Source organism: Rhinatrema bivittatum, chromosome 2 (assembly GCF_901001135.1).
Source record: "Rhinatrema bivittatum chromosome 2, aRhiBiv1.1, whole genome shotgun sequence".
Lineage (NCBI taxonomy): Eukaryota > Metazoa > Chordata > Amphibia > Gymnophiona > Rhinatrematidae > Rhinatrema > Rhinatrema bivittatum.
In genome coordinates, this window is record NC_042616.1 from 26,033,413 (window position 1) to 26,058,101 (window position 24,689).

Here is a 24,689-nt window from a genome sequence, read left to right on the forward strand (position 1 = left end):
CAGTATTAGCCAAGCTATTTATTGATTTTTGCATATTTATCATCATCTTTCCTAATTCTTCCATGGAAAAGTTTTTTGGGGTAATAACAGAGACATTCTCAATACCATTCAAGTTTAATTGAACATCACATCCTCTTAACTGTTGCAATGTCCCATCAATCATATCTGCATTAATTACCAATTTGTCCTTGGATTCCCTAGGACTATGTTTTTCTATGTCCTCCAGAATTTCAGTCGTTTCCACGACATTCCTATGGGATACCAAGGAACCTTGCATAGAGGAATTCAAATCAGAATCGGTTTTTGCAGACGGTGGGACCGGTTTTTCTGGGGCACCTGGGGTTAACGATGTTTCAAATGCCAGCAGGACTAGTGCAAGACAGTTATTGTCACTGTCTTCTATTGCACTCAACCCTCCTGGATAGCGGTGCTTGCAAGATCTTTGTAGGATTGCTCCTAAGCTCTCCCTAACAAGGTCCCATAACAATGCAAGCATTCACCAATACAGCTGATGGCTAAAGATCTATAAAATGCTCATCCACTGCTAGAAACATAAATTGGCTCCATTGGGACTTGAACCCAAACATTTCAGTGTGTGAAACAGATGTGATAACCTCTACACCATGGAACCATTTCCTTCTTTGGTTGCTTCCTTATTACACTTTCAAACACCTATCCAGTTATTTTAGAATACTGTTTGAATAATTCATGGGATAATCGCCTCAGCCACCATTCACATTCTAACATTTTTTACTCTTGGCAAAAAATAGATCTTCCAAGAGCCATCCCATCTACCATGAAAAATGTGTTTTACTAGAGTCACTGCTGAATTCTTTTTACCACACAAGGTGTTGGCTTAGGAGTTTACCTAAAGCTTCCTTATTTCGTCTCCAGTAACCATTCCCACACTTCTTCTGGGGAAGACGATATCTGCTATGAATTCGCATGAGATCAAGTAGCAAGCATAGAAGGAAGGGCCTGTAAATCTGCATATAGATCGTGCATCTGCATATAGATCATGGGTATCCTGAAAACCTGACAGGTGGGGTTTCCACTGCACATATGTGGAACCCATTGGTCTTCAACTTGCTTTTTCGGTATCTAAGTAATCCTTGCACTCAGACTCATGCCTGTTTCTGCAGCAAGTTAAAAATGGCTCCACTGGGGATTGAACCCAGGCCCTTCTGCATGTAAAGCAGATGTGATACCCACTACACTATGGAACCAACTGACCACTTCTTTTAATCTGTGAGCAACTGTCGAACCCTTGATGCGCGACTAAAGGAGGACTAATTGAACAAGCATCTCAGCTAGAGAAGTGCATTCATTGAAAACAAAATATAAAAATGAAATCAGTGGGGCCAACTTGTTTCTTTTTTATTTATTTATTTTATTTATTAAAAATTCTTGTATACCATCCTTCATAATATACATTACAACGGTTTACAGCCTGCTTGAAAAGCCATCCTTTTAGAGCTTTTTTAAAAGCTTTGAACTCTGACTCTAAACTCTTAGGGTCCAAAATGAGCTTAAGGGGACCCGTGAACTAAAGGAATCCTACTTGTTTCATTTCTGTCAAACAGAAAGATTTCTATAAGCAATTATAGTCAAAAGACCCATGGAAATCATAGGCATAGCAACAGTTGCAAATGTATGGAGAAAGGTTCATACACTGTGGAGCGGGCAGGTTGCAGAGAAGGGACGGATTGGCATTCCGTCAAGCAATGAGAGTTATGATGTATCGCAGCGGAGCATTTTCCTAGTCTGCTATAATGCCGCAGAGCGGGTTACAGTGATGCTGAGTTTGAAGAATGAGCATGTCACAGCCTTGCTCTGCATTGTTTCTCTAGACATTGTCTGTGTGAAAGCATAGCTCTGAGGTCTCTCTGAATTGTTGGTAAGGATTTTTGCTGTGGCAGCCCATTAACACAAGATGATATCCAGGTCCTGATCCCCATCAAGGAGTCCCTCGCGAAAACACTGTCTCATTGGGAAACATGCCTCCAAAATATCAAACAGCTTCTCACAAGCCTCAACCTGGTACTAAACTCATCCAAAACGGAACTATTACTCATCACAACAGAGAACAGCTTCTCCACCCCCACTCATCCAGCCTTACTAAAAACTACACAAGTGAGAGACCTAGGAGTTCTAATTGACAATCGACTGAACCTGAAAGCTACCATCAACAAAACCACCAAAGACTGCTTTTATAAACTCCAAGTGCTGAAAAGAATAAGACCTCTGTTCCACACTCATGACTTTAGAACGATTCTACAATCAATCATCTTCGCAAAGCTGGACTATTGTAACACCATCTTGCTTGGTCTCCCCTCATCACACACCAAACCACTGCAAATGGTTCAAAATGCCTCTGCCCATATACTCACTAACACCAGGAGAAGAGACCACATAACCCCTATCCTAATGGGCCTCCACTGGCTACCCATCCACTTCACAATAATCTACAAGGCCATTCTCACCATATATAAAAACATCCATCAACTAGCCCCAATTGACCTTCATTTCCCCCTCCGATTGCACACCTCAACAAGACCGACAAGAGATGCTTACAAAGGATCACTTCAAGTACCCCCAGCCAAAACTACCAGACACATTATGCTAAGAGATCGGGCCTTCTCTTTTTTTTTTTTTTTTTTTTTTTAATTCTTTATTTATACATTTTCAAAATAATATAAAACATATTATTTATACAGCAATTTCATGGTAGGGTTAAGTGCCCTATATCTAATTATACATAAAATTTAATTCAAAGAAAAAAAAAAAGAAATATTTCACAAAGCCCTTATCCATTTTTAACAATCACCTTTGAGGGGGTTAGTCATTACTTGATTAGGGATATAAACAAGATTAATTTAAAGAGAAAAACAAAAATACTAGGTTACTGTGCACATTATTTCAATTGGATACCGGGGATGATGTTGACACTCTGGTACCTTCAAGAAAATTCTTTAATTGATCTGGATCAAAAAATATAAAGAGATCATCTTGTCTCTTTATTATGCATTTGCATGGAAACTTAAGCACAAATATATATCCAAGTGATATAACCTCCTGTCTGTAAGACAAGAAGGCTTTCCTTCTCAACTGAGTTGAAATAGCCAAATCAGGAAAAATTTTTACTGTTTTTTCTAGAAATACAACAGGAAATTTACTAAAATACCTTTTCATAATTAAGTTAACATCTATGACGGAGTACAGGGAGACTAACAATGTTCCCCAACTAATTACATTCGCTGATGAATCTTCCAAAAAATTCGAAAGATTACCTTGAAACAATTCTGCTCTTTCAGTGTTACGTGGTTGGGGAAGAAAAACGCATGTATTTATAGTTGGTGAGTGATCCAAAGAAAAGCTTAATTTTTCCACAAGAAATTTTTTGAAAGTAATATTTGGATCCTCACCAAGCATCCTTGGGAAATTTAGAAATCTTAGATTACAACGTTTATGGTTGTTCTCCAACATTTCCATTCTTCTAGACATAGAATCTTTATCCTTGATTATTGCTACTTTAAAGTCCATATTTTTCTTCTCCTGAACTTCCAAATGCTTAATTTTTTCATTCATATCCTTTATTTGCTTTTGTGTCATAGTAAATTCCTGTTGTTTTTGTCCCGAAATCAAATCCACTTTCTTCTCAAGACACTTTAAATTTACCGTCAAGCCAGCCATCAGCCATCAACCTCTTCTGCCCGGCGAACTCAGACAGCGATCTCCAGGAACGCAGACGGCATCGGGATCGAGGGAGGGCCTGCGCGGTCGGCGCCACAGACCCATCGGGGTAAGGCCAGCTAACCTCTCCCTTCCCCCCGCTGGGTCCGTGGGCGACCACGAGGCCTGCCGCGCCGTCCAGACGCCGTTCCCTCCGCCCAGAATCGGCAAGCAAGGCCCGCCTCCAGCAACCTACCTGCAGCCAATCGAGACCGGCACCGAGGGCCTTTAAATCCCCAGCCGCGCCGAATCCCTGCCTCTTCTGCCCGGCGAACTCAGACAGCGATCTCCAGGAACGCAGACGGCATCGGGATCGAGGGAGGGCCTGCACGGTCGGCGCCACAGACCCATCGGGGTAAGGCCAGCTAACCTCTCCCTTCCCCCCGCTGGGTCCGTGGGCGACCACGAGGCCTGCCGCGCCGTCCAGACGCCGTTCCCTCCGCCCAGAATCGGCAAGCAAGGCCCGCCTCCAGCAACCTACCTGCAGCCAATCGAGACCGGCACCGAGGGCCTTTAAATCCCCAGCCGCGCCGAATCCCTGCCTCTTCTGCCCGGCGAACTCAGACAGCGATCTCCAGGAACGCAGACGGCATCGGGATCGAGGGAGGGTCTGCGCGGTCGGCGCCACAGACCCATCGGGGTAAGGCCAGCTAACCTCTCCCTTCCCCCCGCTGGGTCCGTGGGCGACCACGAGGCCTGCCGCGCCGTCCAGACGCCGTTCCCTCCGCCCAGAATCGGCAAGCAAGGCCCGCCTCCAGCAACCTACCTGCAGCCAATCGAGACCGGCACCGAGGGCCTTTAAATCCCCAGCCGCGCCAAATCCCTGCCTCTTCTGCCCGGCGAACTCAGACAGCGATCTCCAGGAACGCAGACGGCATCGGGATCGAGGTCGGCGCCTGCGCGGTCGGCGCCACAGACCCATCGGGGTAAGGCCAGCTAACCTCTCCCTTCCCCCCGCTGGGTCCGTGGGCGACCACGAGGCCTGCCGCGCCGTCCAGACGCCGTTCCCTCCGCCCAGAATCGGCAAGCAAGGCCCGCCTCCAGCAACCTACCTGCAGCCAATCGAGACCGGCACCGAGGGCCTTTAAATCCCCAGCCGCGCCGAATCCCTGCCTCTTTTGCCCGAACCTCTTCTGCCCGGACCTTTTTCCGCCTCCGAGGGATACGCCGAACACGTACAGCCAATTAGGGGACAGCCCTGATCAGACTATAAATTTAAATTGAGAGACACCCAGGCGCCGCGCGCCTAGCGTCGCGCGCCTAAGGAGCACAACAAAGGAGCCTGCTCCTTTGTGCGCTCCTTAGTGCACTCCCTTTGTGTACTCCCCTTTTGTACCTCTGCCTCGTAAGTAACTCATTATTCTTTGACCTCCCCTCAATCCCCCTCATCCCTAAACTACCGAACCATCCCTCTCCCTCCTTCCAACACTCAACACATGAAACTCCCATGCAATCCTCTACTAACAAACTGTCCCACAGCATTAAACAAGCTTCCAGCATTCATCCAGTCTCATCTGCAAGCTTCCAGCATTCATCTGCAAGCTTCCAGCATTCATCCAGTCTCATCTGCAAGCTTCCAGCATTCATCCAGTCTCATCTGCAAGCTTCCAGCATTCATCTGCAAGCTTCCAGCATTCACCCAGTCTCATCTGCAAGCTTCCAGCATTCATCTGCAAGCTTCCAGCATTCACCCAGTCTCATCTGCAAGCTTCCAGCATTCATCCAGTCTCATCTGCAAGCTTCCAGCATTCATCTGCAAGCTTCCAGCATTCATCCAGTCTCATCTGCAAGCTTCCAGCATTCATCTGCAAGCTTCCAGCATTCACCCAGTCTCATCTGCAAGCTTCCAGCATTCATCTGCAAGCTTCCAGCATTCACCCAGTCTCATCTGCAAGCTTCCAGCATTCATCCAGTCTCATCTGCAAGCTTCCAGCATTCATCTGCAAGCTTCCAGCATTCATCCAGTCTCATCTGCAAGCTTCCAGCATTCATCTGCAAGCTTCCAGCATTCACCCAGTCTCATCTGCAAGCTTCCAGCATTCATCTGCAAGCTTCCAGCATTCACCCAGTCTCATCTGCAAGCTTCCAGCATTCATCCAGTCTCATCTGCAAGCTTCCAGCATTCATCCAGTCTCATCTGCAAGCTTCCAGCATTCATCTGCAAGCTTCCAGCATTCATCCAGTCTCATCTGCAAGCTTCCAGCATTCATCTGCAAGCTTCCAGCATTCACCCAGTCTCATCTGCAAGCTTCCAGCATTCATCCAGTCTCATCTGCAAGCTTCCAGCATTAATCTGCAAGCTTCCAGCATTCATCCAGTCTCATCTGCAAACTTCCAGCATTCATCTGCAAGCTTCCAGCATTCACCCAGTCTCATCTGCAAGCTTCCAGCATTCATCTGCAAGCTTCCAGCATTCACCCAGTCTCATCTGCAAGCTTCCAGCATTCATCCAGTCTCATCTGCAAGCTTCCAGCATTCATCTGCAAGCTTCCAGCATTCATCCAGTCTCATCTGCAAGCTTCCAGCATTAATCTGCAAGCTTCCAGCATTCATCCAGTCTCATCTGCAAGCTTCCAGCATTCATCCAGTCTCATCTGCAAGCTTCCAGCATTCATCTGCAAGCTTCCAGCATTCATCCAGTCTCATCTGCAAGCTTCCAGCATTCATCTCCAAGCTTCCAGCATTCATCCAGTCTCATCTGCAAGCTTCCAGCATTCATCCAGTCTCATCTGCAAGCTTCCAGCATTCATCCAGTCTCATCTGCAAGCTTCTAGCATTAATCTGCAAGCTTCCAGCATTCATCCAGTCTCATCTGCAAGCTTCCAGCATTCATCTGCAAGCTTCCAGCATTCATCCAGTCTCATCTGCAAGCTTCCAGCATTCATCCAGTCTCATCTGCAAGCTTCAAGCTTCCAGCATTCACCTGCAAGCTTCCAGCATTCATCCAGTCTCATCTGCATGCTTCCAGCATTTATCCAGTCTCATCTGCAAGCTTCCAGCATTCATCTGCAAACTTCCAGCATTCATCCAGCATCGCCTGCAAGCCTCCAGCATTCATCAAACCTGCACAGACAAGCCTCAATCTTTCACATAGCCCCTCTCATTATCCTTCTAATCTCGCAACTTAGTTCTTACAAATGGCCCCATTTTTCACAATTCCAATTCTCCAACATAATACTCCACCTAAAAGAATTTCTTTCCGACATGCCCAACAACACAACCTTAAATCCCTCTCTTCAATTTCGATCACTCCTACCTCACAACTGCTAGGCCTCACCCTCTTCTCTTTAAGCCTTTTCAATGCTCAATCTCTAACGAAAAAGTCTGTAATCTTAAACGACTACCTCATCGACGTGAAACCGGAGATTTGTGCAATCACTGAAACGTGGTTAAAACCTTCAGACACAGCAATAATTAATCAATTACCTACAGAGGCTTACGACTTCTTCTCGCTACCTCGTCATAAAAAAAAGGGAGGAGGTATTCTTTTAGCAACTAAAAAGGACCTCAGATTCTCTCTACAGCAATCCAATTCCAATGCAAAACTTGAATTCGGCCTTTTCACCTCAGACAAGCTCCAAATCCTTCTCGTATATGCTCCCCCAGGACTCCTGGAATCAGATGCTTCACCCCTGGTAGAATTAACTTCTTCCCTCATCAACTTTGACTCGCCAGCTATCATACTAGGTGATTTCAACATGCACGTAGATAACCCTACCCCATCACCTAACTGTGAATCACTTCTCACAGCCTTCTCAGCACTAGGCTTCACTCAATTAGTTAACAAACCTACCCACAAAGCCGGCCACACGTTAGACCTGATCTTCGTTAACGCTGCAATCAATCCCGTATCTATCCCAGATTGCACAAAGGTCCCGTGGTCAGACCACTACCTCATAACAACTTCATTCTCTATAAAAGATACTAGCCCGGCTTGCATTCCTGCGCCCTCCTTCACATACAGGAAAACTTGCTCCCCAGAAGACCTCAATAATCACCTATCACCTCAACTCCACCAACTGGACCTTACAGATCCGAACTCAGCACTTCGATCATGGAACACAATCACCGAAACTATAGCTAACAAGCTATGCCCTTCAATTACAAAAAAACCACACCAGAATTCCTCCAAAAGACAGCCCTGGTTCTCCTCAGAACTAAGAAAGCTCAAACTCCAACTAAGACAAAATGAGGCTAAATGGCGCAAAAACCCAGGAACCAACACCCTTTCAATCTACAAATCATCTCTGCACCAATACAAATCAAGCACCCTAAGATCCAAGAGGGACTATTACGCCTCGAAGATACATGACCTGGTATTCGATGCCAAAGCCCTCTTCAGCTATGTAGCCAACCTCACACAATTAAACCAACCAGAGATTCCACATGACCAAGCTCAATCGAAAGCGGAAGAATTAGCTCTATTCTTCAGCAACAAAATCAACACTCTTCTATCTCAGCTCCCCACTAACCATACTGTTCCACTAACCACTCGTCAACCCTCAATCAACTACACTCAGTTAGAAGAACTTGACACAACTTCATCCATGGAGATCCAAGGAATTCTAAGGAAAATGAAACCTTCCTCCCACCCTTCAGATCACATCCCAGCTAAACTACTACTATCAATTCCAGATTCTATCGCCAAAACACTGGCAGATATCATAAACTGCTCCCTCACTCAAGGACTCTACCCGGACAACCTCAAACTAGCCTCACTCAAACCCCTTCTCAAAAAACCAAATCTGGACCCAAACGATCCTAACAACTTTAGACCTATAGCCAACCTCCCCTTCATAGCCAAGATAATGGAAAAATTGGTAAACTCCCGACTCTCAAACTACCTTGAAGACAATAACCTACTTTTCCCATCACAATACGGATTCCGTAAAACCTTAAGCACGGAAGCCCTTCTCATCTCTATGACCGACCACATCATCCTAGGCTTAGACAAAGGACAATCCTTCCTTCTGATCCTACTCGACCTTTCGTCTGCATTTGACACGGTCAATCACTCTCTTCTCATCAACCAACTAACAGCCATAGGTATCTCGGGCACCGCCCTATCTTGGTTTAGAACCTTCCTCAGCAACAGAGGATATAAGGTTAAGATTCATAATAAAGAATCCTCTCTTCACCCTGCGTCAGTAGGAGTCCCTCAGGGCTCATCCCTGTCTCCTACCTTGTTTAACATTTATCTGTTACCTTTATGTAAACTTCTCACTGACCTCAATCTCAAACACTTCCTCTACGCTGACGATATTCAGGTCCTGATCCCCATCAAGGAGTCACTCGCAAAAACACTGTCTCACTGGGAAACCTGCCTCCAAAATATCAAACAGCTTCTCACAAGTCTCAACCTTATACTAAATTCTTCAAAAACGGAACTTCTACTCATCACACCAGAAAACAGCTCCCTCACACCCACTCATCCAGCCTTACCAAATACTACACAAGTGAGAGACCTAGGAGTTCTAATTGACAATCACCTAAACCTGAAAGCGAACATCAACAAAACCACCAGAGACTGCTTTTATAAGCTCCAAGTGCTGAAAAGAATACGGCCTCTCTTCCACACACATGACTTCAGAACGATTCTACAATCAATCATTTTCGCAAAGCTGGACTATTGTAACTCCATCATGCTTGGTCTCCCTTCTTCACACACCAAACCATTGCAAATGGTCCAAAATGCCTCCGCCCGTATACTCACTAACACCAGGAGAAGAGAACACATAACCCCTATCCTGATGGGCCTCCACTGGCTGCCTATCCACTTCAGAATAATCTACAAGACCATTCTCACCATTTTCAAAAACATCCATCAATTAGCCCCAATCGATCTCCATATCCCCCTCCGATTACACTACTCAACAAGACCGACAAGAGATGCTTACAAAGGATCTCTTCAAGTACCTCCAGCCAAAACTACCAGACACATCACGCTTAGAGATCGGGCCTTCTCCACAGCTGGTCCAACTTTATGGAACGCCATTCCCCCGGATCTTAGAATGGAACCCAGCATCTCAACATTCAAGAAAAGACTCAAGACGTGGCTGTTCACGCAGGCCTTTCCTAACTCCAACATTACTTAACCTCCTCCAATCAACATTCTTCGCTAGTAATAGCATTAATAGCCAATCAACATTCTTCGCTAGTATTAGCATCAATAGCCACCTCTTATAATGTTATTATATATATATATATATATAATTATTTGATCTTCATTTTCCTTCTTACTCCTAGTTATTGATTCCCTGTTACATGTAACTGCTTTCTGCACCATTGTTCAAATTGTAAAGTTTATTGCACCCCTGTTTCTTGTGAACCAGCATGATGGGACTACTGTCTTGAATGTTGGTATATAAAAAAACTTAAATAAAAATAAATAAATGTCCCATAATGTATCCAAAGTCACTAACACAGGTCGAGTAGGGATTTCTATCCTCTCTGATGATTGTGGAGAATGTTCTTCCACTGGAGTTGCTTCCTGAAGACCTCCCTCAGTAACCAGGGAGGTAGCCAGAGCAACTTCAATACCATGAGACTGATCGGGCCTTCTCTACAGCCGGCCCTACCTTATGGAACTCCATCCCCCCAGATCATAGAACGGAACCCAGCCTCTCAACTTTCAAGAAAAGACTCAAGACCTGGCTGTTCATGCAGGCTTTTCCTAACTCCAATATTATTTAACTCATTACAATCAACACACATCACCACCAATATCACTATTAGCTACCTCTTACAATGTAATTATATGTAATTATCTGGTTCTCCTTTTCCTTTTTTCCTTCTTACTCCAAGTTTTTTTTCCCCTGTTACATGTAACTGCTTTTTCCGCACTATTGTTCAAGTTTAAGCTTATTTTGCACTCCTGTTTCATGTGAACCAGCATGATGGGACTACTGTCTTGAATGTTGGTATATAAAAAACTTAAATAAAATAAATAAATAAATAAAGACAGGAAAACAAACCATGGAGGCAGCATGGCATCACAATATCTCTGCATCATTGTAGATTTGTGTTGCTTTGCTTGCTGTTCTGTTTTTCCTTTTTCGTGATTGAAGCCTTAGCTACACTTCAGATTAGTTATTTATTCTCTGTATGACTGCCAGTGGGCACATTGTGGGCAGTGGGAGCTAGGTAGTACTGGGCATAAGCGAGCAGTGAAGGCAGGCCAGAAAGTGCAGCATAACAGCCTGTATTGTGAAGCCTGTCTGTGACAGAGAAATGGAACAGGTTTCAATAGCAATGCCCCAGGACAGGAGAGAAGCAGCAGTTAAAGTTAGAAAAAGGGGCAGTTCTGAAATAAATGCCCTTGATAGCCAGCCCCTGCAGCTAGTAGAGAATGAGGGCTTGAAAATAGAACTACAAGGATAAATGTGAAGCAAGATGTTTTGAGGATCCTCCACTAGCACCTGAGGTCTTTCTACAAATGCTAATTTTCTCTCAGAGAGTAACTGCAGGGAAATGACCAACTTTTGCATTCATTCTGCCCTGTCATTCCAGTCCATACTGCCAAGGATATACTGTTGCAGTCCATCACAGGGTACGACCACCTCAGGGACAACAGGACTAGTGCAAGACAGTTATCGTCACTGTCTCCTATTGCACTCAACCCTCCTGGATAGCTGTGCTTGCAAGATCTTTGTAGGATTGCTCCCAAGCTGTTCCTAACAAGGTCCCATAACAATGCAAGCATTCACTGACACCAATACAGCTGATGGCTGAACATCTATAAAATGCTCATCCACTGCTAGAAACATAAAGTGGCTCCATTGGGACTTGAACCCAAGACCTTCTGTGTGTGAAACAGATGTGATAACCTCTACACCATGGAACCATTTCCTTGTCTGATCTCTTCTTTATTACACTTTCAAACACCTATCCAGTTATTTTAGAATACTGTTTGAATAATTCATGGGATAATCGCCTCAGCCACCATTCACATTCTAACATTTTTTACTCTTGGCAAAAAATAGATCTTCCAAGAGCCATCCCATCTACCATGAAAAATGTGTTTTACTAGAGTCACTGCTGAATTCTTTTTACCACACAAGGTGTTGGCTTAGGAGTTTACCTAAAGCTTCCTTATTTCGTCTCCAGTAACCATTCCCACACTTCTTCTGGGGAAGACGATATCTGCTATGAATTCGCATGAGATCAAGTAGCAAGCATAGAAGGAAGGGCCTGTAAATCTGCATATAGATCGTGCATCTGCATATAGATCATGGGTATCCTGAAAACCTGACAGGTGGGGTTTCCACTGCACATATATGGAACCCATTGGTCTTCAACTTGCTTTTTCGGTATCTAAGTAATCCTTGCACTCAGACTCATGCCTGTTTCTGCAGCAAGTTAAAAATGGCTCCACTGGGGATTGAACCCAGGCCCTTCTGCGTGTAAAGCAAATGTGATACCCACTACACTATGGAACCAACTGACCACTTATTTTAATCTGTGAGCAACTGTCGAACCCTTGATGCGCGACTAAAGGAGGACTAATTGAACAAGCATCTCAGCTAGAGAAGTGCATTCATTGAAAACAAAATATAAAAATGAAATCAGTGGGGCCAACTTGTTTCATTTTTATTTATTTATTTATTTATTTCATTTATTAAAAATTCTTGTATACCATCGTTCATAATATACATCACAACGGTTTACATGTTACAAAATCATAAAATCAAACTGAAATATCTAAAAGGTACAGTAAAATATGATAAAAAATAAAATTGTTAATCAATTATTAATAAATGAACATAAAACAAAGATAAAAATAATGTTTCTTTAAACCAATTAGTCCTTTTTTTCAAGATAGTCAATATAAGCCTGTTCGAAAAGCCATGCTTTTAGAGCTTTTTTAAAAGCTTTAAACTCTGACTCTAAACTCTTAGGGTCCAAAATGAGCTGAAGGGGACCCGTGAACTAAAGGAATCCTATTTGTTTCATTTCTGTCAAACAGAATGATTTCTATAAGCAATTATAGTCAAAAGACCCATGGAAATCATAGGCATAGCAACAGTTGCAAATGTATGGAGAAAGGTTCATACAATGTGGAGCGGGCAGGTGGCAGAGAAGGGACGGATTGGCATTCCGTCAAGCAATGAGAGTTATGATGTATCGCAGCGGAGCATTTTCCTAGTCTCCTATAATGCCGCAGAGCGGGTTACAGTGATGCTGAGTTTGAAGAATGAGCATGTCACAGCCTTGCTCTGCATTGTTTCTCTAGACATTGTCTGTGTGAAAGCATAGCTCTGAGGTCTCTCTGAATTGTTGGTAAGGATTTTTGCTGTGGCAGCCCATTAACACAAGATGATATCCAGGTCCTGATCCCCATCAAGGAGTCCCTCGCGAAAACACTGTCTCATTGGGAAACATGCCTCCAAAATATCAAACAGCTTCTCACAAGCCTCAACCTGGTACTAAACTCATCCAAAACGGAACTATTACTCATCACAACAGAGAACAGCTTCTCCACCCCCACTCATCCAGCCTTACTAAAAACTACACAAGTGAGAGACCTAGGAGTTCTAATTGACAATCGACTGAACCTGAAAGCTACCATCAACAAAACCACCAAAGACTGCTTTTATAAACTCCAAGTGCTGAAAAGAATAAGACCTCTGTTCCACACTCATGACTTTAGAACGATTCTACAATCAATCATCTTCGCAAAGCTGGACTATTGTAACACCATCTTGCTTGGTCTCCCCTCATCACACACCAAACCACTGCAAATGATTCAAAATGCCTCTGCCCGTATACTCACTAACACCAGGAGAAGAGACCACATAACCCCTATCCTAATGGGCCTCCACTGGCTACCCATCCACTTCACAATAATCTACAAGGCCATTCTCACCATATACAAAAACATCCATCAACTAGCCCAAATTGACCTTCATTTCCCCCTCCGATTGCACACCTCAACAAGACCGACAAGAGATGCTTACAAAGGATCACTTCAAGTACCCCCAGCCAAAACTACCAGACACATTACGCTAAGAGATCGGGCCTTCTCTACAGCCGGCCCTACCTTATGGAACTCCATCCCCCCAGATCATAGAACGGAACCCAGCCTCTCAACTTTCAAGAAAAGACTCAAGACCTGGCTGTTCATGCAGGCTTTTCCTAACTCCAATATTATTTAACTCATAACAATCAACACACATCACCACCAATATCACTATTAGCTACCTCTTACAATGTAATTATATGTAATTATCTGGTTCTCCTTTTCCTTTTTTCCTTCTTACTCCAAGTTTTTTTTCCCCTGTTACATGTAACTGCTTTTTCCGCACTATTGTTCAAGTTTAAGCTTATTTTGCACTCCTGTTTCATGTGAACCAGCATGATGGGACTACTGTCTTGAATGTTGGTATATAAAAAACTTAAATAAAATAAATAAATAAATAAAGACAGGAAAACAAACCATGGAGGCAGCATGGCATCACAATATCTCTGCATCATTGTAGATTTGTGTTGCTTTGCTTGCTGTTCTGTTTTTCCTTTTTCGTGATTGAAGCCTTAGCTACACTTCAGATTAGTTATTTATTCTCTGTATGACTGCCAGTGGGCACATTGTGGGCAGTGGGAGCTAGGTAGTACTGGGCATAAGCGAGCAGTGAAGGCAGGCCAGAAAGTGCAGCATAACAGCCTGTATTGTGAAGCCTGTCTGTGACAGAGAAATGGAACAGGTTTCAATAGCAATGCCCCAGGACAGGAGAGAAGCAGCAGTTAAAGTTAGAAAAAGGGGCAGTTCTGAAATAAATGCCCTTGATAGCCAGCCCCTGCAGCTAGTAGAGAATGAGGGCTTGAAAATAGAACTACAAGGATAAAAGTGAAGCAAGATGTTTTGAGGATCCTCCACTAGCACCTGAGGTCTTTCTACAAATGCTAATTTTCTCTCAGAGAGTAACTGCAGGGAAATGACCAACTTTTGCATTCATTCTGCCCTGTCATTCCAGTCCATACTGCCAAGGATATACTGTTGCAGTCCATCACAGGGTACGACCACCTCAGGGACAACAGGACTAGTGCAAGACAGTTATCGTCACTGTCTTCTATTGCACTCAACCCTCCTGGATAGCTGTGCTTGCAAGATCTTTGTAGGATTGCTCCCAAGCTGTTCCTAACAAGGTCCCATAACAATGCAAGCATTCACTGACACCAATACAGCTGATGGCTGAACATCTATAAAATGCTCATCCACTGCTAGAAACATAAAGTGGCTCCATTGGGACTTGAACCCAAGACCTTCTGTGTGTGAAACAGATGTGATAACCTCTACACCATGGAACCATTTCCTTGTCTGATCTCTTCTTTATTACACTTTCAAACACCTATCCAGTTATTTTAGAATACTGTTTGAATAATTCATGGGATAATCGCCTCAGCCACCATTCACATTCTAACATTTTTTACTCTTGGCAAAAAATAGATCTTCCAAGAGCCATCCCATCTACCATGAAAAATGTGTTTTACTAGAGTCACTGCTGAATTCTTTTTACCACACAAGGTGTTGGCTTAGGAGTTTACCTAAAGCTTCCTTATTTCGTCTCCAGTAACCATTCCCACACTTCTTCTGGGGAAGACGATATCTGCTATGAATTCGCATGAGATCAAGTAGCAAGCATAGAAGGAAGGGCCTGTAAATCTGCATATAGATCGTGCATCTGCATATAGATCATGGGTATCCTGAAAACCTGACAGGTGGGGTTTCCACTGCACATATATGGAACCCATTGGTCTTCAACTTGCTTTTTCGGTATCTAAGTAATCCTTGCACTCAGACTCATGCCTGTTTCTGCAGCAAGTTAAAAATGGCTCCACTGGGGATTGAACCCAGGCCCTTCTGCGTGTAAAGCAGATGTGATACCCACTACACTATGGAACCAACTGACCACTGCTTTTAACCTGTGAGCAACTGTCGAACCCTTGATGCGCGACTAAAGGAGGACTATTTGAACAAGCATCTCAGCTAGAGAAGTGCATTCATTGAAAACAAAACATAAAAATGAAATCAGTGGGGCCAACTTGTTTCATTTTTATTTATTTATTTATTTCATTTATTAAAAATTCTTGTATACCATCGTTCATAATATACATCACAACGGTTTACATGTTACAAAATCATAAAATCAAACTGAAATATCTAAAAGGTACAGTAAAATATGATAAAAAATAAAATTGTTAATCAATTATTAATAAATGAACATAAAACAAAGATAAAAATAATGTTTCTTTAAACCAATTAGTCCTTTTTTTCAAGATAGTCAATATAAGCCTGTTTGAAAAGCCATGCTTTTAGAGCTTTTTTAAAAGCTTTAAACTCTGACTCTAAACTCTTAGGGTCCAAAATGAGCTGAAGGGGACCCGTGAACTAAAGGAATGCTACTTGTTTCATTTCTGTCAAACAGAATAATTTCTATAAGCAATTATAGTCAAAAAACCCAAGGAAATCAAAGGCATAGCAACAGTTGCAAATGTATGGAGAAAGGTTCATACACTGTGGAGCGGGCAGGTTGCAGAGAAGGGACGGATTGGCATACCGTCAAGCAATGAGAGTTATGATGTATCGCAGCGGAGCATTCTCCTAGTCTCCTATAATGTCGCAGAGCGGGTTACAGTGATGCTGAGCTCGAAGAATGAGCATGTCACAGCCTTGCTCTGCATTGTTTCTCTAGACATTGTCTGTGTGAAAGCATAGACCTGAGCTCTCTCCGAGTTCTTGGTAAGGATTTTTGCTGTGGCAGCCCATTAACACAAGACCTTAAGCACCGTCCTTAAGTTTTTAACTTGCACACTCTATGGTAAAATTTTTTACCGGCCTATCTTCTTTCCAGCTTGTTACAAGCTTCCAAGTTCTCTCCCCCTTGTTGATTGTAACTTTGACTTATTCCTACTTATTGTTATCTTTCGTTTACGTGAATCTGTTACTCTAGTTTTTTCCCTTTGTTAAATTGTAAACCGATCTGATATGGTAAATTTACTATGAAGGTCGGTATAAAAAAACTGTTAAATAAAATAAATAAATAAACAAGACAGGAAAACAAACCATGGAGGCAGCATGGCATCACAATATCTCTGCATCATTGTAGATTTGTGTTGCTTCACTTGCTGTTCTGTTTATCCTTTTTCGTGATTGAAGCATTAGCTACACTTCAGATTAGTTATTTATTCTCTGTATGACTGCCAGTGGGCACAGTGTGGGCAGTGGGAGCTAGGTAGTACTTGGCATAAGCGAGCAGTGAAGGCAGGCCAGAAAGTGCAGCATAACAGCCTGTATTGTGAAGCCTGTCTGTGACAGAGAAATAGTGCACACAGAGCAGACAGGATGACACTCACTGTTTGCCTGGGAGAAGGCAAAATGTGTGCAGTGGGCATTAGGCAGTGGGCATTATAATACCACAGAAAAATGTTAAATCCTTGTTGTAATCTTAACATCCCCGGTGACATATATACAATGATGTGAGGGAGAGGGAAAGGCAGAGCAGATGAAGTAAATTTAAATGTGTCCAAAATTGTGCACTTTTGCACTGGCACCGGCAGGTAAAAACCTGCATGGAGCAGCAGTTACTATTCTTACCAGAATGCATAGAGGTAACCTGCATGGAGTGGCAGTTACTACCCTTACCAGAATGCATAGAGGTAACCTGCATGGAGCAGCAGTTACTATTCTTACCAGAATGCATAGTGGTAACCTGCATGGAGCGGCAGTTACAACCCTTACCAGAATGCATAGAGGTAACCTGCATGGAGCGGCAGTTACTACCCTTACCAGAATGCATAGAGGTAACCTGCATGGAGCAGCAGTTACTATCCTTAGCAGAATGCATAGAGGTAACCTGCATGGAGCGGCAGTTACTATCCTTACCAGAATGCTAAGAGTTAACCTGCATGGAGCGGCAGTCACTATTCTTACCAGAATGCCTAGAGGTAACCTGCATGGAGCAGCAGTTACTATTCTTACCAGAATGCATAGAGGTAACCTGCATGGAGCGGCAGTTACTATCCTTACCAGAATGCCTAGAGGTAACCTGCATGGAGCAGCAGTTACTATTCTTACCAGAATGCATAGAGGTAACCTGCATGGAGCGGCAGTTACTACCCTTACCAGAATGCATAGAGGTAACCTGCATGGAGCGGCAGTTACTACCCTTACCAGAATGCATAGAGGTAACCTGCATGGAGCGGCAGTTACTACCCTTACCAGAATGCATAGAGGTAACCTGCATGGAGCGGCAGTTACTACCCTTACCGGAATGCATAGAGGTAACCTGCATGGAGCGGCAGTTACTACCCTTACCGGAATGCATAGAGGGAACCTGCATGGAGCGGCAGTTACTACCCTTACCGGAATGCATAGAGGTAACCTGCATGGAGCGGCAGTTACTACCCTTACCGGAATGCATAGAGGTAACCTGCATGGAGCGGAAGTTACTACTCTTACCAGAAAGTATAGCGGTAACCTGCATGGAGCGGCAGTTACTACCCTTACCGGAATGCATAGAGGTAACCTGCATGGAGCGGCAGTTACTACCCTTACCAGAATGCATAGAGGTAACCTGCATGGAGCGGCAGTTACTACCCTTACCGGAATGCATAGAGGTAACCTGCATGGAGCGGCAGTTACTACCCTTACCGGAATGCATAGAGGTAACCTGCATGGAGCGGCAGTTACTACCCTTACCCGAATGCATAGTGGTAACCTGCATGGAGCGGCAGTTACTACCCTTACCGGAATGCATAGAGGTAACCTGCATGGAGCGGCAGTTACTACCCTTACCAGAATGCATAGAGGTAACCTGCATGGAGTTGCAGTTACTACCCTTACCAGAATGCATAGAGGTAACCTGCATGGAGCGGCAGTTACTACCCTTACCGGAATGCATAGAGGTAACCTGCATGGAGCGGCAGTTACTACCCTTACCGGAATGCATAGAGGTAACCTGCATAATCCAACCAACAAGAGACAACAGAAAACCTTGGTTCACCCCAGAACTCAAAGCACTAAAATAAAAACTACGAAACAAAGAACAAAGCTGGAGAAACAACCCTTCACATACATCCAGACTGGACTACAAAGCCACCCTTAACACCTACAGAAACGCCATCCACAAAACAAAAAAAGGACTTCTATGCAAAAAGAATTCATAATTTCATCTTCGACTCGAAAGCTTTATTCTCTTACGTTTCATCTCTCACCAAACCAACGCCCCCATCCATTCCAGACCAACTAGCGCTCAGCAAGGCCAACGAATTAGCCACCTACTTTAAGACAAAAATCTCAAACCTTACCCGCTCCCTTACAACCCATCAAACTCCTCCAACACCTCAGAGCACATACCAACCCACTCTTAATGCTAAACTAGAGTCATTTGAGACCACATCCGCCATGGAGATTGAAAATTTACGTAAGAAAATTAAACCATCTGCACATCCTTCTGACCCACTCCCTACTAATTTGCTCACCGCCATCCCTAACACCGTCGCAAAACCTATTGCAGAAATCATTAATACCTCCTTAACCATGGGCACAGTTCCTAATCAGCTAAAAATTGCTATCCTCAAACCCCCTACTGAAAAAACCAACTCCTTCACCCACTGACCCAGTCAACTTCAGACCCATTGCAAACCTGCCCATGATCTCCAAACTGATGGAAAAAGTTGTAAATAAACAACTTTCCGAATATCTCGAGGAGCACAACATTCTCACCCCTGCACAATACGGTTTTCGGAAATCACTAAGCACAGAGTCCCTTTTGCTTTCTCTCACAGATAAATTACTTTTGAACCTGGAGAAAAAACAGTCATTCTTGCTGGTCCTGTTAGATCTGACTTCAGCGTTCGACACGGTAAATCACTCACAACTCCTAAACCAACTATCAAACATAGAAATCAAAGGCACAGCTCTCAATTGGTTTAAATCATTCCTATCAAATAGATTTTACAAGGTCAGAATAAACAACAAAGAATCTGACCCCATCCTATCAGACCAAGGCGTACCACAAGGTTCATCGCTCTCTCCCACCCTGTTTAACATTTACCTCCTCCCCCTCTGCCATCTGCTATCACAACTCAAGCTCACGCATTACCTCTATGCAGATGACATCCAGATCCTCATCCCCATCACAGAATCAATTCAAAAAACCTTCGCCTACTGGGATAATTGTCTCCAACCAATTAAACAACTACTCTCCAGCCTGAACCTGATTCTAAACTCCAGCAAAACAGAGCTGCTACTGATTTCACACAACCCGAACACCCACCCAATTAGCCTCGCACAACCCACACCTTTAAACATGGAGCTCTCTGCAGACGTCAGGAATCTAGGAGCATGGCTTGACAACCAACTTAACCTAAAAAAATTCATAAACACAACCACCAGGGATTGCTTCTTTAAACTTCAGGTCCTAAAGAAACTAAAGCCTCTCCTTCACTTCAATGACTTTCGCCTCGTTCTACAATCCATTATTTTTTCGAAACTTGATTACTGCAACTCAATCTTACTTGGCCTCCCCGCCAACAGCATCAAACCTCTACAGATGGTACAAAACACCGCAGCCAGAATCCTAACTAACAGTAATAGAAGAGACCATATTACCCCCATCTTGAGCAACCTCCACTGGCTACCCATCAAACAGAGAATCCTATATAAAACCTTAACTATTATTCATAAAGCAATTCATAACATCGCACCTATATCTCTACAAACTCAGCTTCGTCTACACTTACCTTCCAGACCCATCAGAAGCGCCTACAAAGGCACATTAGTCGCAGCTCCAACCAAATCAACTCTAAGAAAAAGAGCACTCTCAACTGCGGGACCACACCAATGGAATGCGCTCCCACCAGACCTACGACTCGAACCTAGTCTACCAGAGTTCAAAAAACGGTTAAAAACCTGGCTCTTCAGTCAAGCCTTTCAATTCCCAGAGGGTAAATAGGCACCTCATCATGACTTTCAGATCCAACCATTGCAGGATGTCACTAACACCTTACACTTAATTACATATATGTACTTGCTTATTCGTTATGTTTATTTAACAGTCATTATTTACATACTATATAACAGTTCATTTGCAGATTATCTTCACTACTAAAGTTCCTTGTAAAAAGTTGTACACACACATTCTATTCCAAAACACAAATAATGTTAATTGCTATTTGCTAAATGTTATTTTTACCTTCAATGTTCCTTGTAATAATGTTTAATGGTTGATTGTTATTGTTCAATGTTCTATGTAAAAAACCCCGGTCTAACCTCCCAGACCAGGGCAACCTTTTCGTTACTTGTAAACCGGATTGATTTGTATTGCATACAGGAATTCCGGTATATAAAAATTAAAAATAAATAATAAATAAATGGAGCGGCAGTTACTATCCTTACCAGAATGCTAAGAGGTAACCTGCATGGAGCGGCAGTCACTATTCTTACAAGAATGCATAGGGGTAACCTCATGGAGCGGCAGTTACTACCCTTAGCAGAATGCATAGAGGTAACCTGCATGGAGTTGCAGTTACTACCCTTAGCAGAATGCATAGAGGTAACCTGCATGGAGCGGCAGTTACTACCCTTACCAGAATGCATAGAGGTAACCTGCATGGAGCGGCAGTTACTACCCTTAGCAGAATGCATAGAGGTAACCTGCATGGAGCGGCAGTTACTACCCTTACCAGAATGCATAGAGGTAACCTGCATGGAGCGGCAGTTACTACCCTTACCAGAATGCATAGAGGTAACCTGCATGGAGCGGCAGTTACTACCCTTACCAGAATGCATAGAGGTAACCTGCATGGAGCGGCAGTTACTACCCTTACCAGAATGCATAGAGGTAACCTGCATGGAGCGGCAGTTACTACCCTTACCAGAATACATAGCGGTAACCTGCATGCAGCGGCAGTTGTTCTGTTTATCCTTTTTCGTGATTGAAGCCTTAGCTACACTTCAGATTAGTTATTTATTATCTGTATGACTGCCAGTGGGCACAGTGTGGGCAGTGGGAGCTAGGTAGTACTGGGCATAAGCGAGCAGTGAAGGCAGGCCAGAAAGTGCAGCATAACAGGCTGTATTGTGAAGCCTGTCTGTGATAGAGAAATAGTGCAGACAGAGCAGACAGGATGACACTCACTGTTTGCCTGGCAGAAGGCAAAGTGTGTGCAGTGGGCACTTGGCATGCTTTATAAGCCACAGAAGCAGCAGCCCTTAGGACTAGCATCTGGGGAGTTTGGAAGTGGCAGAAAAGACGAAAAGTGTTTCCCAATCTGATCCCATGCCCTCAACCCTTTCCATCATTCAGGTAAGAGGCAAACAGACCCCTGCCAAACATGAGAAGTGAAAAGCTACGATGGAAGAAATGGAACAGGTTTAAATAGCAATGCCCCAGGACAGGAGAGAAGCAGCAGTCAAAGTTAGAAAAAGGGGCAGTTCTGAAATAAATGCCCTTGATAGCCAGCCCCTGCAGCTAGTAGAGAATGAGGGCTTGAAAATAGAACTACAAGGATAAAAGTGAAGCAAGATGTTTTGAGGATCCTCCACTAGCACCTGAGGTCTTTCTAGAAATGCTAATTTTCTCTCAGAGAGTAACTGCAGGGAAATGACCAACTTTTGCATTCATTCTGCCCTGTCATTCCAGTCCATACTGCCAAGGATATACTGTTGCAGTCCATCACAGGGGATGACCACCTCAGGGACAACAGGACTAGTGCAAGACAGTTATCGTCACTGTCTTCTATTGCACTCAACCCTCCTGGATAGCTGTGCTTGCAAGATCTTTGTAGGATTGCTCCCAAGCTGTTCCTAACAAGGTCCCATAACAATGCAAGCATTCACTGACACCAATACAGCTGATGGCTGAACATCTATAAAATGCTCATCCACTGCAAGAAACATAAAGTGGCTCCATTGGGACTCGAACCCAAGACCTTCTGTGTGTGAAACAGATGTGATAACCTCTACACCATGGAACCATTTCCTTGTCTGGTAGCTTCCTTATTACACTTTCAAGCACCTATCCAGTTATTTTAGAATACTGTTTGAATAGTTCATGGGATAAACGCCTCAGCCACCATTCACATTCTAACATTTTTTACTCTTGGCAAAAAATAGATCTTCCAAGAGACATCCCATCTACCATGAAAAATTTGTTTTACTAGAGTCACTGCTGAATTCTTTTTACCACACAAGGTGTTGGCTTAGGAGTTTACCTAAAGCTTCCTTATTTCGTCTCCAGTAACCATTCCCACAATTCTTCTGGGGAAGACGATATCTGCTATGAATTCGCATGAGATCAAGTAGCACGCATGGAAGGAAGGGCCTGTAAATCTATCCCTTGCATAAACATTGTGTGTATCCTGAAAACCTGACAGGTGGGGTTTCCACTGCAAATATATGGAACCCATTGGTCTTCAACTTGCTTTTTCGGTATCTAAGTAATCCTTGCACTCAGACTCATGCCTGTTTCTGCAGAAGTTAAAAATGGCTCCACTGGGGATTGAACCCAAGCCCTTCATGTAAAGCAGATGTAATACCCACTACACTATGGAAACAACTGACCACTTCTTTAAGTCTGTGAGCAACCGTAGAACCCTTGATGCTCGATTAAAGGAGGACTAATTGAACAAGCATCTCAGCTAGAGAAGTGCATTCATTGAAAACAAAATATAAATATGAAATCAGTGGAGCCAACTTGTTTCTTTTTTATTTATTTATTTTATTTAATAAAAATTCTTGTATACCATCGTTCATAATATACATCACAACGGTTTACATGTTACAAAATCATAAAATCAAACTGAAATATCTAAAAGGTACAGTAAAAAAAAAAAATAAAATTGTTAATCAATTATTAACAAATGAACATAAAACAAAGATAAAAATAAAGTTTCTTTAAAACAATTAGTCCTTTTTTTCAAGATAGTCAATATAAGCCAGCTCGAAGAATGAGCATGTCACAGCCTTGCTCTGCATTGTTTCTCTAGACATTGTCTGTGTGAAAGCATAGCACTGAGCTCTCTCCGAGTTCTTGGTAAGGATTTTTACTGTGGCAGCCCATTAACACAAGACAGGAAAACAAACCATGGAGGCAGCATGGCATCACAATATCTCTGCATCATTGTAGATTTGTGTTGCTTCGCTTGCTGTTCTGTTTATCCTTTTTCGTGATTGAAGCCTTAGCTACACTTCAGATTAGTTATTTATTCTCTGTATGACTGACAGTGGGCACAGTGTGGGCAGTGGGAGCTAGGTAGTACTGGGCATAAGCGAGCAGTGAAGGCAGGCCAGAAAGTGCAGCATAACAGGCTGTATTGTGAAGCCTGTCTGTGACAGAGAAATAGTGCACACAGAGCAGAAAGGATGACACTCACTGTTTGCCTGGCAGAAGGCAAAGTGTGTGCAGTGGGCACTAGGCAGTGGGTATTATAATACCACGGAAAAATGTTAAATCGTTGTTGTAATCTTACACATCCCCGGTAACATATATACAATGATGTGAGGGAGAGGGAAAGGCAGAGCAGATGAAGTAAATTTAAATGTGTCCAAAATTGCGCACTTTTGCACTGGCACCGGCAGGTAAAAACCAAAAATGAGGTCCTGCCCTGAAACTGAAGAGGGATTTCTTCTGGACTACTACAACAGCAGGATCCAGCTTTACGCTAAAGAAACTGGCATACGAGCTTGATGATGTGTCACTGCTGCAGAGTGCAGATAACAGTGAGTGTTTTTCTCTCCAATCTTCTGTGTTCAGCGAGAGAGAAAATGTTGCTGCAGAGGTTGCAGTGAAAGCCAAATTTTCCTCCACTGATTTACATGAAATATCTTCAGAGGGATAGCCGTGCTAGTCTGGTGTAGCAGCCCCTCAACCTCAAAAGATACTCATCAGCCGCTGCAAATAGTACGAGGACACCAACCCAGGACCCAGACCTTGCCAGAAAAGGAGATGCCAACACTT

At 43.4% G+C, this 24,689-nt stretch overlaps 6 non-coding genes across 6 annotated transcripts; all 6 read right to left on the reverse strand.

Moving 5' to 3' along the window:
* Positions 1 to 1,153: 1,153 nt before the first annotated feature.
* TRNAV-UAC lies at positions 1,154 to 1,226 on the reverse strand. The gene has a single exon. It is a non-coding gene; the product is annotated as a tRNA-Val (tRNA).
* A 10,276-nt stretch (positions 1,227 to 11,502) lies between these two features.
* On the reverse strand, positions 11,503 to 11,575 carry TRNAV-CAC. The gene has a single exon. It is a non-coding gene; the product is annotated as a tRNA-Val (tRNA).
* Positions 11,576 to 12,097: 522 nt separating this feature from the next.
* TRNAV-UAC lies at positions 12,098 to 12,170 on the reverse strand. The gene has a single exon. It is a non-coding gene; the product is annotated as a tRNA-Val (tRNA).
* A 2,793-nt stretch (positions 12,171 to 14,963) lies between these two features.
* On the reverse strand, positions 14,964 to 15,036 carry TRNAV-CAC. Its single transcript has one exon. It is a non-coding gene; the product is annotated as a tRNA-Val (tRNA).
* Positions 15,037 to 15,558: 522 nt separating this feature from the next.
* Positions 15,559 to 15,631, reverse strand: TRNAV-UAC. Its single transcript has one exon. It is a non-coding gene; the product is annotated as a tRNA-Val (tRNA).
* A 7,003-nt stretch (positions 15,632 to 22,634) lies between these two features.
* TRNAV-CAC lies at positions 22,635 to 22,707 on the reverse strand. The gene has a single exon. It is a non-coding gene; the product is annotated as a tRNA-Val (tRNA).
* Between the last annotated feature and the right edge of the window lie 1,982 nt (positions 22,708 to 24,689).